Source organism: Castor canadensis, chromosome 19, assembly GCF_047511655.1.
Source record: "Castor canadensis chromosome 19, mCasCan1.hap1v2, whole genome shotgun sequence".
Lineage (NCBI taxonomy): Eukaryota > Metazoa > Chordata > Mammalia > Rodentia > Castoridae > Castor > Castor canadensis.
Window position 1 is genome coordinate 26,976,522 of NC_133404.1, and position 14,442 is coordinate 26,990,963.

The following is a 14,442-nucleotide window of genomic DNA, read 5'->3' on the forward strand; positions in this document are numbered from 1 at the left end:
TTCGAGATTGCTTGATGCTGTGACTGGTCTTGGAAGCGCTCATAAAGGTATTTTGGACCATCTATTTTCAGTTGGTGTCCTTATGAGGGAATCAGGTCTAGACTTTCTATTTTGCCATCTTGCTTATGATACTACTGGAATTCATTTTTATGCCTTTATAATTTGCATTATTTAAAAACTCCACCTGTAGCATCTTAAATGTTTATTTTTCTCATGTATTTAAATGTAATTGATTTTATCTATTGACTTTGCTTTTATTTTGAGGTATGGGGTTTGAACTAAGGCCCTTGCACTTGCAAGGCAGTCACTCTACCACTTGAATCATGCTTTTAGCCCTTTTAGATTTAGATACTTTTTTGTACATGGTCTTACTTTATGACCAAGCCAACCTAGACCATGGTCTTCCTACTATGTTTCTTGCATAGCTGGGAACAGGCACATGCCACTGCACACAACTTTTACTGGCTGAGGTGATATCTCATGAACTTTTTGCCTGAGTTGGCCTTGAACTATGACCTTCCCAATCTCTGCCTCCTGAGTAGCTAGGATTACAGGTGTGAGCCATCCCACCTGCCTGCCTATTGACTCTTAGGTCATCAAATATTGTAATTTATTTGTAGCTTTTTCTATGTGCCCACAGAGATGATCGTTCTCATTCTTGTCTCATCTTAGTTCTCAAAGTGACATTTCCTCTTTTTATCAGTAGATCGCAACTGTTTTATAGATGGTCTTTATCAGATTTAGGATGTTCTCTTCACCTAGTGTGCTAAAAAGTTTTATCAGAAAGAGATGTTAAATTGTTTCAAATGCTTATTCTGAATCACTTGAAATGATTTTTATTATATTCTTTTAAATTTTATTTGATATGTAATAATGTTATGTAGCATTATATAATGTTATGTTCATATAATAAAATGTATTGATTTTCTAATGTTAATACTTTTGTGCCTGGTATAAGCTCAAGTTGTTAGTGATGTGTCTTTTTTACATATTGCTGAGGGCTAGGAACATGGCTCAAGTGGTAGAATACTTATCTAACATGCATGAGGCCCTGGGTTCAATCCCTAGTACTACAAAAAACATACATATTGTTGGACTTTTCTTTGTTTTTTTACATCTGTGTTTGCATTTATAATTGACCTATAAATTTTACTTTTCAAGTTGTCTGTCACTTTTTAAAATATAAATGCTATTCTGTACCCATAAAATGACTTGGAAAATATACCTGAACACTTTGTGCAAGATGTTTTCCTTCATGTTTTGTAGACTCTGCTGAGAAAATAATTACAACCTTGTGTTTTCATCACAGAAAGAGTCTTGCTCACTGATTAGAATTCTTTAGGGCTATTCCATATCATGTTGTGGTAATTAGCATTGCTGTGTCTTATTTTGCTCCTTTATTGCATAATCGCCCACTTCATTGTTGGTAAGATTCCTCATTCTGAGTCTCCTTTGATGTTGATATAGGAATGTGGTGTGAGTGTGTGCATGTGTACATGAGTGCTGGGCAGTGATAAGTGTAGTGTGGCATATCTTTTCCTGTCTTTTTAGTTTGACATATCTTTATATTTAAGGTGGGTTTCTTGTTGATAACATATCATTGGTTGTATTTTTATTCAAGCCTCTTTTTTATGGCACTGGGGGTTGAACTCAGGACTTCATGCTTCCTAGGCAGGCACTCTACCATTTGACCCAGGCCTCCAGCCCTTTTTGTGTTGGATTTTTGAGATAGAGTCTCACTTTATTCCCAGGCTGGCCTGGATCATGATCCTCTTATCTGTGCTGAGATGACAGATGTCACCATTGTGCCCAGTCACTGGTTGAGATGGGGTTTTGTGAACTTTTTGTCCTGGCAGGCCTCAAACTGCAATCCTCCAAATCTTCACCTCCATCCACCTCAGCCTCTGTCTTTTAATTGACACGTTTACCCCATTCCAACTTAAGCTGATTATTGATATGCTTGTGTTAAAGCCTTTCCATTTGCTACCTGTTTTCTGTTTGGCTCATCTGAACTTTATTGCTTTTTTGCTCTTTTATTAAATTCCTTTGGTCAATAAAAAGTTTATCATTCTCTTCAATCTCTGTTATTGAGTTATTATTTATAACTCTTTTTTAAACTTTTAAATCACTTGCAGTGGTTTTCCTACATTTTATAACTTACATCTTTCATTAATCGAGTCTATTGTATAAGGAGCTGGCTATTGTTTGGATTTTAAGGATATTCCAAAGGCTCACATATTGAAGCCTTGGTCCTCAGGGTGGCACTATTGGGATGTGTGGCCACCTTCAGGAGTTGGAGGGTAGTGAGAGGTCTTGAAATCACTGAGGGGCATTCCCTCAAAGGGAGGTTGGGGGTCCTGGACCCTTCCTCTTTCTCTTGCTCCCTGGTTCACGATGAGGTAAGTGGTTTTGCTCCACCACTCACTCATCACAGGCTCAAAAGCAATGGGGCCAATCAATCATGGACTGAAACCCCCAAACTGTGAGCCAAAATCAACCTTCCCTCTTTATGAGTTAGTTGCCTCTGGTGTTTTGTTATAGTGATGGGAAACTAAGTAATCTGGAGATTTTCACAGTGTATTCTCAATCATTCCTTCCCATGCTTTCTGCTCTTATTGTTACACATTTTATTTTTCTATATGCCATAAACACATAATATGTTGATATTATTTACTTTAAATTGTTATATTTTAGAGCAATTAAAATTAAGAAAAAGTGAAAAGTACTTAATTATATCTACATTTGCTCCATTTCCAAATCTACATTTATTCTTTATATCTTTGTGTAAGGCCGAGATTTTGTCAGTATTATTTTTCTTATACCTGAATAACTTCCTTTGATAGTTCTCATAATGTGATATGCTGGTATTGAATTCTCTGTTTTTATTTGTCAAAGAATACATGTCTTCTTCATTTTTTTTTTTTTTGGCAGTACTGGAGTTTGAACTCAGGGCCTCATGCTTGCTAGGTAGAGGCTCTTCTGAAAGGCCTCCAGCCTTGTTCACTTTTTAATTATATTTTTGCTGGGTGCAGAATTCTGGTGTGACAGTTTTGCCTGACAGCACTTTAAAGATGTCACTTGTACTCTGGCTTACATGGTTTCTGAGGTAAGCTGTGTTGAAATTCTTTTTTTGGCAGTACTGGGCTTTGAACTCAGGGCCTTGCACTTGTTAGTCAGGCTTGCTATCATTGAGTCATGACCACAGCTGATCTTTGTTTTATTGTATGCAATGTGTCCTTTGTCCAGCTATCTTCAGGTTCTTTCCTTTATTCTTTTCCCAATAAATTTCAATATAGCATACATAAGTGTACTTCCTTATCTCTTTCCTTCCTTCCTTTCTTCCTCTCTCCCTCCCTTCTCTTTTTCCTCCCTTCCCTCCCTCTCTCCCTCCTCCTCCTCCTCCTGCTCCTCCTTCTTCTTTTTCTTTCTCTATCTCTCACCATCATATGCACCTCAGATTGGTATTCTGTGTGCCTCTTGGATCTAAGGCTTGGTGTCTGTCAATTTTAGACATATTGCCTCCACTATGTCTCAAATATTTATTTCTCCTCTACTGTTTATTTTGTTCCCTTTGCATTCAAATAACATACACATTCTACCATTTGGTATTGCCCTACAGCTCTTGGTCTAGTTCTCTTGTTTGTGTCCTTGTTTGTTTTGTTATTGTTTTTCCCTCTTTGTGTTTCCATGGACTTAGCTTCATGTTCACCTCGATTCATATCTTGATGTCTGGGATGCTAATGAGCGAGTTACATCTCTCTGCTCATCTCGGAATTTAGGGCCTCATGCTTGCTAGGCAAGCATTCTGCCATGTGAGCCCCTCTGCCAGCCCTTCAACGGGTCTCATTTTTCCATTGCATACATGAGTATATAATAATTCCACCACATTTGCCCTCCCACACCCTTTCTCCACATCCTCCCCCACTAGGATCAACCTCCCACCCCACTCCGGCAGAATCTGTTCCACCCTCTTGTTCTCTGATTTTGTAAAAGAAAAAAATGACATTTTTGTTGTTAAAATAGCCACACAGGGAGATTTCCCTGTTTTATTTTGGTGAGTCCAATGTTATTAGGAGGGAGGAGAGAGGGTTGAAGTCAGAGGAGGAATGTGATACTGGGAACATAGAACGACACCATGGTGGAGGCACAACACTGCTGACCTGGAAGATGGAGAAAGGGGCCCCCAGCCGAGGACTGCAGATGGCCTCTAGAAGCCAGGAAGCACAAGAAATGGCTATTCTCCCATATCTTCTAAAAGAAATCCAGTCCCACCAACATTAGTTAGGTTAGGACTTCTGACCTTCAGAACAGCATGACAGTAAATTTATGTTGTCATAACTTGTGTTAATTTGTTATAGCAGCAGTAGGAACAGATACACCTTCCTCCATTCCTTCCTCCTGTTCATTCTTTCTAAACCTCTAGACAAAGTTTGGATATCCAGGATTGATGCACACATCTCTAACTATCCTCTTAACAGTATTCATCTTTTTCATGTGTTTCCTTAAAGTCTAGGGAATTATTTTGATGATATTTTCTAAACTTTCCCCTGATTTTTAAAAATATTGATAGTGATATTTTTAATCTCTCATCTTGTCTTCGTTCCCTGGGTTTTCCTTTCTTTCTCTAGGTTCCTGTTCTTGTTTTGTGGATGTAATATCTCCTCTGAGTGTCTCCTAGATGTTAGTTCTGACTCTTCACAGCTGTTCACTGTCTTTCTGATCAATTTCCTCCAGAAACAGCTGTTATTTTGCTCATGGGTCCTGTTTCATGGTAACTGTTTTCCTTGGTTATCTGTTTATTTACACTTGCATAGCGACAGCTGGCAAGGGTTACCTTTGTCTTCCCAGGCTGTTTACTCAGCAAGCCTCTCCCTTTCCTGAGAAGTTTGGCTTTTCCTTCTGAGCCACAGTCATTGGCACCCGTCACTAGAGGTGCCAAGCTTCCTTATCTCCCCCAAAACACCAATGTCATGAGGACTTCCTCTGGTGGGTACTCCCCCTCCTTCCAAGGGCACTTCAATTTCTTAGCAAGATGCCTTGGTCAGAATGCCGTATGCTGCATGGCTTAGAAACCACAGAAACCCAGGAGCTACCCATTCTGGAGGCTGGGAATTCCAAGGTCAAGGTGCTGGTAGACCCAGTGTCTGGCTAGGGATCTCTCCTTGGTTAATGGGCAGCCCTCTGGTTGCTGTGTCCTTGCGTGGTGGGAAGGGGGTGACGGCTGTCCAGGGTTTCTGTTGTAACAGTGCTAATTCCACTAATGGGGGCTCCACTCTTACGACTTCATCACTTCCTCAAATCCCCACCTCCTAAGGTCATAACCTGGGGGTTAGGTTTCAACATGTGAGTTTTTGGGGGGACATGGTGGTGCCAGTCTTTTTGCCTTCATGCCTGGTGGATGGCTGGGATTAGAGGTAAGCAAACAGCTCACTCGGCTGTCCTGTAAACAACCTTCACCCATGTCCCAGGTGAAGGACCTGGCACTCTCCTGCTCTCAAACTACGGGCATTGAGTTTTCAGCCCCTCCTGGGTGCTCAGAGACAGGACACCATGCCCCACCCCACACTCAAGCTCTCCCGCACGCTCACTGGGTGCAGTCGCCTCTGCTCTGGCTTATAATTCTTCACACCTGTGTTTTATTTTCTGGAAATCCATGACAGCGAGGGCCACTGGTGCTTGCCTTTGGCCCTCCCTTCTCTTCAGCTCTGCCTGGTCTTGTGCTACCTGGCTAGCTCTGGAGCTTTGGAGAAGAGAAGGAAGTAAAGGGGTGTCTGACCTTCCATCTGAACACCTGCACTGGTGCAGTCCTCCAGTCTGCTTGTCCCAGACATACTTGGCCAGCACCATGCTCTGTGATATATCTGTATGTAGGAGGAGTCCCTTCCCCGGACAAGACAGACCATCCCACCAATTTCCTTAGCTCAGCTCTGATGTACCAGCCTAATGACATCATTGCCTAACTTTTTGCATAAGAAACATATTGACTGTAAACTCTCAGTCAATGAGAATGGTGAATTAGTTAGGATTTACCTTTGGCTATAAGGTAAAGAAACCCTAACACAATGGTGGCTTAACAAGGCAGCATTTTTCTTTATATGGGAGGTAGGAAGGCCACATCTGTTATGGATGCTGCACCATGTCTGGGATCATCTATGCATGGCCTCCATTTCCAAGATCACCTCATGGTCCAAGATGGCTACTGCAGCTCCAGCCATCACATTTACATCTCAGCCAGCAGGAGGAGAAAAAGGTAGGAAAGACTCACACATTCCTTTTAAAGTTACTTCCTGGTGTGGAAGTTGTTTGTGATGCTACCACTCACCACCACTGCCGCCAGCCGTTGGCCAGAATTTGTCCAGATTGTCATGTGCCAAGCTCAAAACATCAAAGGATCCATTATCAAGGAAAGAAACACATTTTTGATGGGGGCCCTGACAGGCACCGTATCTCCTTTGTGACTTTACTCCTCCCAGTCTGGAGATGAGAATCCTATGGACGTGGCTCATTGTGTATTTGCTGGACACTCAGTTTTATTATCGCCTTGGCTTTGAATCTGTTACCCAGACCTGAGCACAAGGTCTTACCCGAAGTTGGTTCAGAGTAGAAAAGACCCTGAATGGGTCGGAGCAATCAGTGACTGTATCTGTACTCAGCACTGGGAGTGAGGACTGTCTGTTCGAATCTGCCACTGGGGGGAAGAGGGAAAGCAAATGGAAAAGTCATGGTTTCCCAAGGCCTCTGTGCAGCCCGCCCTTCCCCTCATCTGTTTTTCCTGCCAGGTCCCCAGGGCTCTGGCCTGGAGCTTCAGCTCAACTGGGGCGAGTGAGGCTAGTGAAGCCGCTCATGAAAGAGGAAAACAATTCACCAGAGCCCTCGCGGTCCCTCCAAAGTAAACATTTTAAAAAGTTTTTTTTTTCCCACATTTGAGCATTGCATGTTTTGATAAGGCCCATTTACTGCTGTTGGCTAAGCTAGAACAGTCTATACATCCCAGGGGAGGGCCTGGAGAGAGAGAGAGAGTGAGAGAGAGAGAGAGAGAGAGAGAGAGTGAGAGAGAGAGAGAGAGAGAGAGAGAGAGAGAGAGAGAGAGAGGGAGAGAGAGAGAGAGGGAGAGAGAGAGGATTCCAGACTAATGAGCTGTAAAATGACAAGCAGAGAAAGCCCTGGGAGATGGCTCCCTCACTCCTGGCAGTGGGGACAGTTTGACAGCCCTGGGGTCCATGGCAGGTCAACCACCAGAAGAGAGGTGCCCATTGGGCCCCACTTAAGGTGGGGACATTGGGTTGAACAGACTTCCTGAGTGTCTTCTCTGCATGAAGCAACTTCCCCTCACCTGACTGGAACTGCCTTTCTGCACCTTTGCCACCTGAGACCACCCAGGGGACCTCAGCCTGAAGTGTCTCCACCCAGCCTCACCTCCATGGCCTCTGGGGTCCCTGCGGGGCGGCCCCCAAGCTTCACTCTGCATCTAAGCCTCATCCTCCTCCAAGAAGCTGGCAGGGGCAGGTTCCCCCAGAAGAATCTCTCTCCCCAAGGAGGTCAAGGACCCACAGGAGCGAGCCTGGGGAGTGACTGAGCCAGGAATTGAACCTACAACTCGGCTCATAAGTCTAGCTGGTCGCTGTGCCTTTCTGTGCCCTGCCTGACTGCTTCACCCACAGGTGCCCGAGAGGTCAGAGATCAGAGGTCATGTCTAGACATAGCGGGGTTCTTCACTGGAGTTACTGTCAATGTTGCTCACTCTCCTGTCACTTTTTGTTTTTTCCAAAGTCCCTGGCAAAACAGGATGTCCCACTGTGTGCTCTCCTTACAGAGGGGACTTTCTCAGACCTGTGAGAAGTGCGGCTCTCAAATGAGGTGTCAAATGAGGTAGACAGCACTCTAAGGTAGGTGACACTACGTGACTTCTGAAGCTAAGTCACAATAGGTGAGGCAGCTTCTGCCTGGTGCTCTTTGAAACCAGCTGCCATGCTGGGAGGAACCCCAGCTGCCAAATGGAAGGAAGGGGGACTTAGGGTGCTGAGTTCAGGGGTCTGTGCTGGCATAGCTAGCTAGGTGAGCCCTCTGTCTCTGGGCCTCAGTTTCTTCCTCCATAAAACAGGCAGAAAATAGCGTGTCCCTTGCAGGGTGATTAGGAGGATCAAATTCCCATGGCAAGGGCCCAGCCCATCCACAGGGTCCCCATTCAGAGCTGGTCCCCGTCTGTCCCAGCACAGGCTCCTCCATCAAGAGCAGGGGTGTGAACACTCACTGGATCCCTGCTACCTGGGAGCAGGAAGCCTATGACCTCCTTCACCCCACTTACCCCCACCCTGTCCTGCTCTGGGGGCCCTGGCTGTGTCCCAACTGGGGACAGCAAGGGACCTTAGTGGAAACAATATAACTCTGGGAAAGAAGATGTGTCTGTCTGTTCATCTGTCCACAGGAACTTGCCACAGGGCCTCTCTCAGGGGCTCGCCAGTAGTGCCAATAAAATGATGGCAACTCCACACTGCCAGGTAGGTGTTTAACCCCAAACCTCAGAGTTGACTCATCCTCTCCCTTTCTTCCCTGCCACGCATCTGTCACATCCCGTCAGCTGTTCCTTCACAGTGCAGCTGGCATCCAACCACTGTCCCCCCGCCCCCCCCCACACCCGTGCCATCCACCTTGGTGCTTCTCTGCCTGGCCTCTACCTCCACCTGGCCTCTACTTGTACGTCCACCCATTCCACACAGCATAGTGATGCAGCTGAAACCTAAGGACAGGCCTCTCTGCTACAATCCCCAGCTCTCCTCATTTCCCTGCAGTCTGTGCCTCACTCTCACCTCTGACCTCCTCTCCCCATCCCTTTCCCTACCTCTCTGCCCCATCTGCTGTGTGGACCACACCAGGCACACCTCTTTGGGCAAGACCTAGCATTTGGCTTCTCTCTGCCAGGACATCCTTGGCAAAGTTTGTGAGCACACCTTTTCCAAGTGTTTGTGTAACATCGTCACCATTCAAGGAGGTCTCTCTGCCAACCCATGGAAATTACAGCCCACCCCCTCTCCACTGGGGGCGAGCACCCTAATCTGAAAACCCAAAGTCCAAAACGCTTTAAAGTCAAAACCAGGCGAGGTGGCGAACACCTGTGTGAGATCCCAGCACTCCCAAGGCTGAGGCGGGAGAATCGAGAGTTCAAAGCCTGGCTGGACTGTCTCAAAAAACAAAACAAAACAAAAAATGAAATGCTGTATAATCAGAAACTTTTTTTAGCACTGACAGGATGCCACAAGTGGAAAATTCCACACCGTGAAATTTGGTTACATGCACACAAGCACTAAAGATATTGTATAAAATTCCCTTCGGCTATGCCTATAAGGTGTGGATGGAACCTCCAGGGAGTTTCGTGTTTAGACTTGAGTTCTGTCCCCACAATACCTCATTCTCGGTATGCAAATACTCCAAAATCTGAAAAAAATCCAAAATCTAAACCACCTCTGGCCCCAAGCATTTTGGGTAAGGAATGCCCCTTCTCAAATAGAGGACAAGCATGAAGATAAGTGCAGGACCCCATGGCCACCCTTCTCTGCCCGTCCCGGAGGTAATGAATGTGGCAATGCCCCTCCTCCCACCACCCCTCAGCCCCCATGACTGCTGGGGAGAGGAGGAGGGATGGAACCAGGGAGCCAGAGCCCGTTAGGGAGGACCAGTCTCACTTGGCCCTGGAACACTCACTTTCTGCCTCTGTGGGTCCAGGCTGATGACTGCCTGTGGTGGGGCGGGGGGGGGGGGGGCTGAGTCACAGTGGGAGGCCACTGACTAAAGGGCAGAAACTGAGTTCAAGGTGACAGCTGAAGCTTCAAAGGATCATTTAGCAAGGAGGTCTTGGAGAAAAAAAGGCGGGGAGTTATGGGGTCAGTGCAACACGCCTGGAGCCCAGTGATCCAGGCTCTCAGTCCTTCCTTGTGGCCTACAGAGAATGACTGGGCAGAGCAGATCAAATGTCCCCAAAGAGCACTGAGCCATAGGACCCTGCCTGCCAGTGACTGGAGCTCCTCTGCCCCCCAGCAACCCCACCCTGGCATACCTACCCACCCCTGGTGAGCCAGCTCTGACTCAGGGCACACCTACTATCCTCTCCCTAGCCCTGGAAGAAGATTAGCACAGGCTAAAGCACCCTTGGCCCTCCTCTGGGAACAGAGGGGCAGGCCTGGGCCTGGGCCTGGAGCAGTGGGTGTCAAGGAACCCCCCCAGGGCTGGCCTTAGCACCTGCGTAGGCAGAAGGGCTCTGGGAACCCATGGGGATTAAGTGGTGGTTTGGCACAGGTGACTGTAGGAAAACTCAGGAAACAGATACCAACCCCCACCTGCCAGGCTGAGGGGTGCCTTATTTTCAAAGGAGTCCAGTTCCCCTTCAAGGGGAGGCAAGCACGGTCCTGACCTCCTGCAGTCCAGTCAGTACCACCCTCTCCAGCAGGCAAAGTGAGAAGCTTCAACTCTGCCAGGGACACATAAAGGTCTCCAGGCCATGGTGAGTCGGAGCTCCCTGGGTGCAGTCTCCAGGGAAAACCCACTTGGTGACACAGCCCCGCCCAGCCGACCATCAAAGGGAGCTGCGTGGGTGAGACTTGCCCCAGGGCTTCCAGGCCTGGCTGCTGGGCTCTTCCCGCCCACGGGGCGCCTGTGGCTGAGCCAGGGGTGGTTGACTCCGTCTGCTTATAGACTCCTGCTTGGTTCCTCTGGAACTGGGATCTGGTTCCAAAGTCAGTCTCCAAGCATGACAGACCCCTGACATGGTACTGCAGCCCAGGGCAAGGTGGCTTGGAGAGACCTTAGTAGCCACAGAGACCACAGAGTACAGGGATGGAGGGGGTCACTCTTTCCCCATTCAGCCCAGGAACCAATGGAAACTTGCTCCTGGTAAAACCCAGGGGCTGGGGGCAGCAGCACCCACCATGTCCTGGAAGCGGTGGGGGATGGGAGTCTAGGTGTGGGTTGCAGGGCTAGCCTTGCAGCCAGAGCAGCTTCCCATCCACGGTGCCCAAAGGCCAGCAGCTGGCTTGGTTTGGCTGCTTTCCCCCCATGCCTTCTGACATCAGTCAAGGCAGCCTGCGCTCTGTCTGCTCTGCCCTGGTAGCCCTGTACCTGGTGCTTATCGTGGTGCCTTGGTGTCATGGCTGTGCCTCTGAGGACTGGGATCTCTAGGACGAAGGGTGATGGGGAGTAGGACATGGAAAACAACGCCAATTACAGCTCCACCCTGAGCATGGGGAGCTTGGTGGTGGGAACCTGTCCAGGCAAAGGCTTTATCACAGAGATCAGGCAAATTACTGGGTAGCCATCAGAGCAGGAGTCTGAGCACAGACGTGTGCGAAGCAGACACCTTATTAGGCTAATTATGGGCTCCTGGGCCCACCAGTTCTGTAAAATGTAAGATAAACTTGGGGTCGGCCAAGAGAGCAGCTCTAAGGTAATGTTTTCCTTGGGAGATGAGTTTGCCAAAGGCAAGACTAGCGAGAAAAACTGGAAGAAATAATGGCAGTTGAGGGGACGTGAAGAATTTAGAGGTCTGCAGACCCCACACTCAGCCCCAGTTCTACGCCCTTCTATTCCTTATGTGTGAAGTTGACCCTCTGACATCTAAACTGCTGGCCACTGGACACAGTCAGAGATGATAATGATGGTGATGGCGGTGATGGTGGTGACTGGGATGGTGGTGGTGATGGTGATGCTACAGATAAGATTTGCACTGCACGTACATAAGCTCATTTAGTCCTAGAAACAAATCCCTCCTTATTTTACATATAGGAAAACTGAGACTCAAGGATGTTTAAACAACTTGCTAGAAGCTGTCAGAGCCACAAAATCAAGAAGAGGCCTGGCTCCAAAGGGAAAGCAGGCCCAGGAACCTCCCAGAACACAGCCTGTGGGTTTATAGAACACCTGGAGGCCAGTGCCCTCCTCGAGGACAAATGAAGGGGAGCACCCTGGCTGGCTCCACCTTCTCCAAGGTGGCTGGGCCTCTTGGACAAAAGATGCCAGGGTGTGACGCTGAGGAGCAGAGGGTGCCACCATCCCAGGTTTCATTGCATTGCAGGTGTGGTCTGGAGCATGCAGCCCACGGGTGGGTACTATCTGCTGTGCTGTCTACTGCTTGTGGGGATCCTGGGGTTCAGATTCGGGTTCATTACAGGCTGGGAAGAACCTCATGGTTCTGGCCATGGTTGCCTTCTCAGCCTCTGGTGCCTGCCATGCCCCCTTCCGCCCCTGCCCCTTGCCCCAGTTAATTTCAAACTGCATGGGAAGTGACCTCTGGGACTCTACCTGCTGCAGTGACAAAGGACAAACTCAGCACTGGAGGAAGCAAATCCACTGGGCTGGTGGGGGCAGACAGGGGCCTCTCTGTGCCACCCAGTCCCTCTAGTAAAACTTACCACTTTCTTGTCCCACTGGACTCTTCTTGGACCCTGTAATTCCTGATTCTGCACAGAAGCCCTGTCACTCCCTGTCACTTGGTTCCCCTACTTTCCTAGCAACCTGTGTCCTCCTCAAGGCCCAGCACCTCCCTGACTGCCAGGAGCTAAAGTCCAGAGGACGGGGATGAGAGCCAACCAAGAGGTCCACCAGGCTGAGACAGGGCCAAAGATAGGACAGGGGCCACTAGGAGGCACCAGAAACTCCAGGTCCCTTCCCAAGGTCCCTGTATCTCCCATACCACCTACCAGTCTTAGCTGTACTCACCATTTCCCTTCATCCCTTTCTTTTGTCATAACATTAAAAAAAGAGAAGGGACCCAGCTTTGGTTTATAGCACTGATTTTCAGAGTGTTATTAACACCAGCAGCAGCCCGTGGGGACCTGCTGGAACACCCAGACCCTCCCCAGACTTACTGAGCAGAAGCTCTGTGTTCATCAGGGCCTTCAGAGAATCCCAATGCCAGCCACAGTGTGTGACCGTGGCCAAGAGCTGGCCTGTTCGTCCTTCAGACTTGACTCCCATCATCCATTCCGCCACTCTCTTCCTTCAGAGCCCAGCAGCCCTAAGGGCCTCTTCCCAGAAAAGCTGCTCAGAGCTGCAGTCAACTCCTTTTATCCGTCAACCACGCTCAGCTGACCCCTGGATCTGTAATCTACGTGTCCCCTTTGACAATGGCAGGACCCAGGCATATGGATGACAGGGGTCAGATCCCTCCTTGGCTGACAGGCTAAAAGTCCCTGCCCTGTGAAAACTTACCTTTCAACTGGGAGGTGCAGATTTGCCTGTGTCTGCTATCATGTCTTCAAAAGCAGTGCCAGGCAGGGACAGAATAGGGGAGCCTCCAACCCCTGACTCATCAGAAAGATAAGGCACTGATAGCCATGCAGAGGTGGGGGTGGCTTCTCCAATAAAGTAGCCAGACCTGTGCTCCAAGAGGCCACCTGCCTGGGTGCCCCACCTCTCCTCCCACCTACTCAGCTCCCATCAGTGATGGGAGATTCTTTCACTGCCCAACCCGGTCCCCCACCCAGGTAACAAGCTGAAACTGTGAGTCAAGCCAACCAGGGTGCAGAGGGCTGCAGGAGCTGCCCGCATTACTCCCCAAATCTTAGGGCAGAGCCCTTGGCATCCCTCACTGGGCCCTGTCACCTCACTTACCCTCTCTGTGACCCTGTGTCCACACAAACTATCAGCATCTGTCCTCTGCAGAGCTTAGAGGAAGGCCTCTCTATCCAGAACCAACTCTGTGAATCTCCTGGGTTGTGTCTTTTCCTTTGGAGTAGTAAATTGTGTCTCTGGCGTCTCCCTGACAAAGCCTTGTCTCCAGTCCTTGAGGGCTGACTTACTCTGTTTTCTGTCACTGTAACAAAATGCCTGAGACTTGGTTATTTATAAGAGATAGAGGTTTATTTAGCTCATGGTTGTAGAGGCTGAAAGTTCAAAAGAATGGTATTATTGTACGGACTTTCTTACTGCGTCATGACATGACAGAGGACATCACCTGATGAGACACACCAAGCATCCTGCCTCAAGTCTCTCTTCCTTTTCTGATAAAGCCACTGAAGACATCATGGGTCCAATCCTCATGAGATTAACCTAATCATAATTATCTCCCAAAGACCCTACCTAACCATCTACATATGAATTAGGGGATTAAATTTCCAACATATGAATTCTGGAGGGCAAACATCAGACCATAGCAAGGGCTGGTCTGGCCCTCACCTGAAAGTGTGCCTTCTCTGCTCGCCTTTCCAGCCCCTCCACAGGTCCAGGCACATGGGGCTGCATGAGTCAGAGAACTCCCAGCTCTTCTCCTAATGAGCTGAGTGGAGCAACACTAGCCAATGGGATTGTGAGCCTCGGTTTCCTCATCTAGAGAGCCAGGTTTCCCACCGGATTCTTATTGATTCTGTACTCAGTGCCCACCGATGAGGGCATCAGACAGCTTCAAGCATGCAGCTGGCTTTTGTGTACATTTGTGTGTGGGAGACAACTCTCACC

General features: G+C 48.2%; 1 long non-coding RNA gene across 1 annotated transcript in view; it reads right to left on the minus strand.

Annotated features, from left to right (window-relative positions):
• LOC141419247 (uncharacterized) overlaps positions 1–13,954 on the minus strand; it is a 66,393-nt gene extending 52,439 nt beyond the window's left edge. Inside the window, exon 1 of the long non-coding RNA XR_012444024.1 lies at positions 13,198–13,954. This is a non-coding gene — a long non-coding RNA (uncharacterized lncRNA). The remainder of the gene's footprint in view (positions 1–13,197) is intronic.
• Positions 13,955–14,442: the final 488 nt, after the last annotated feature.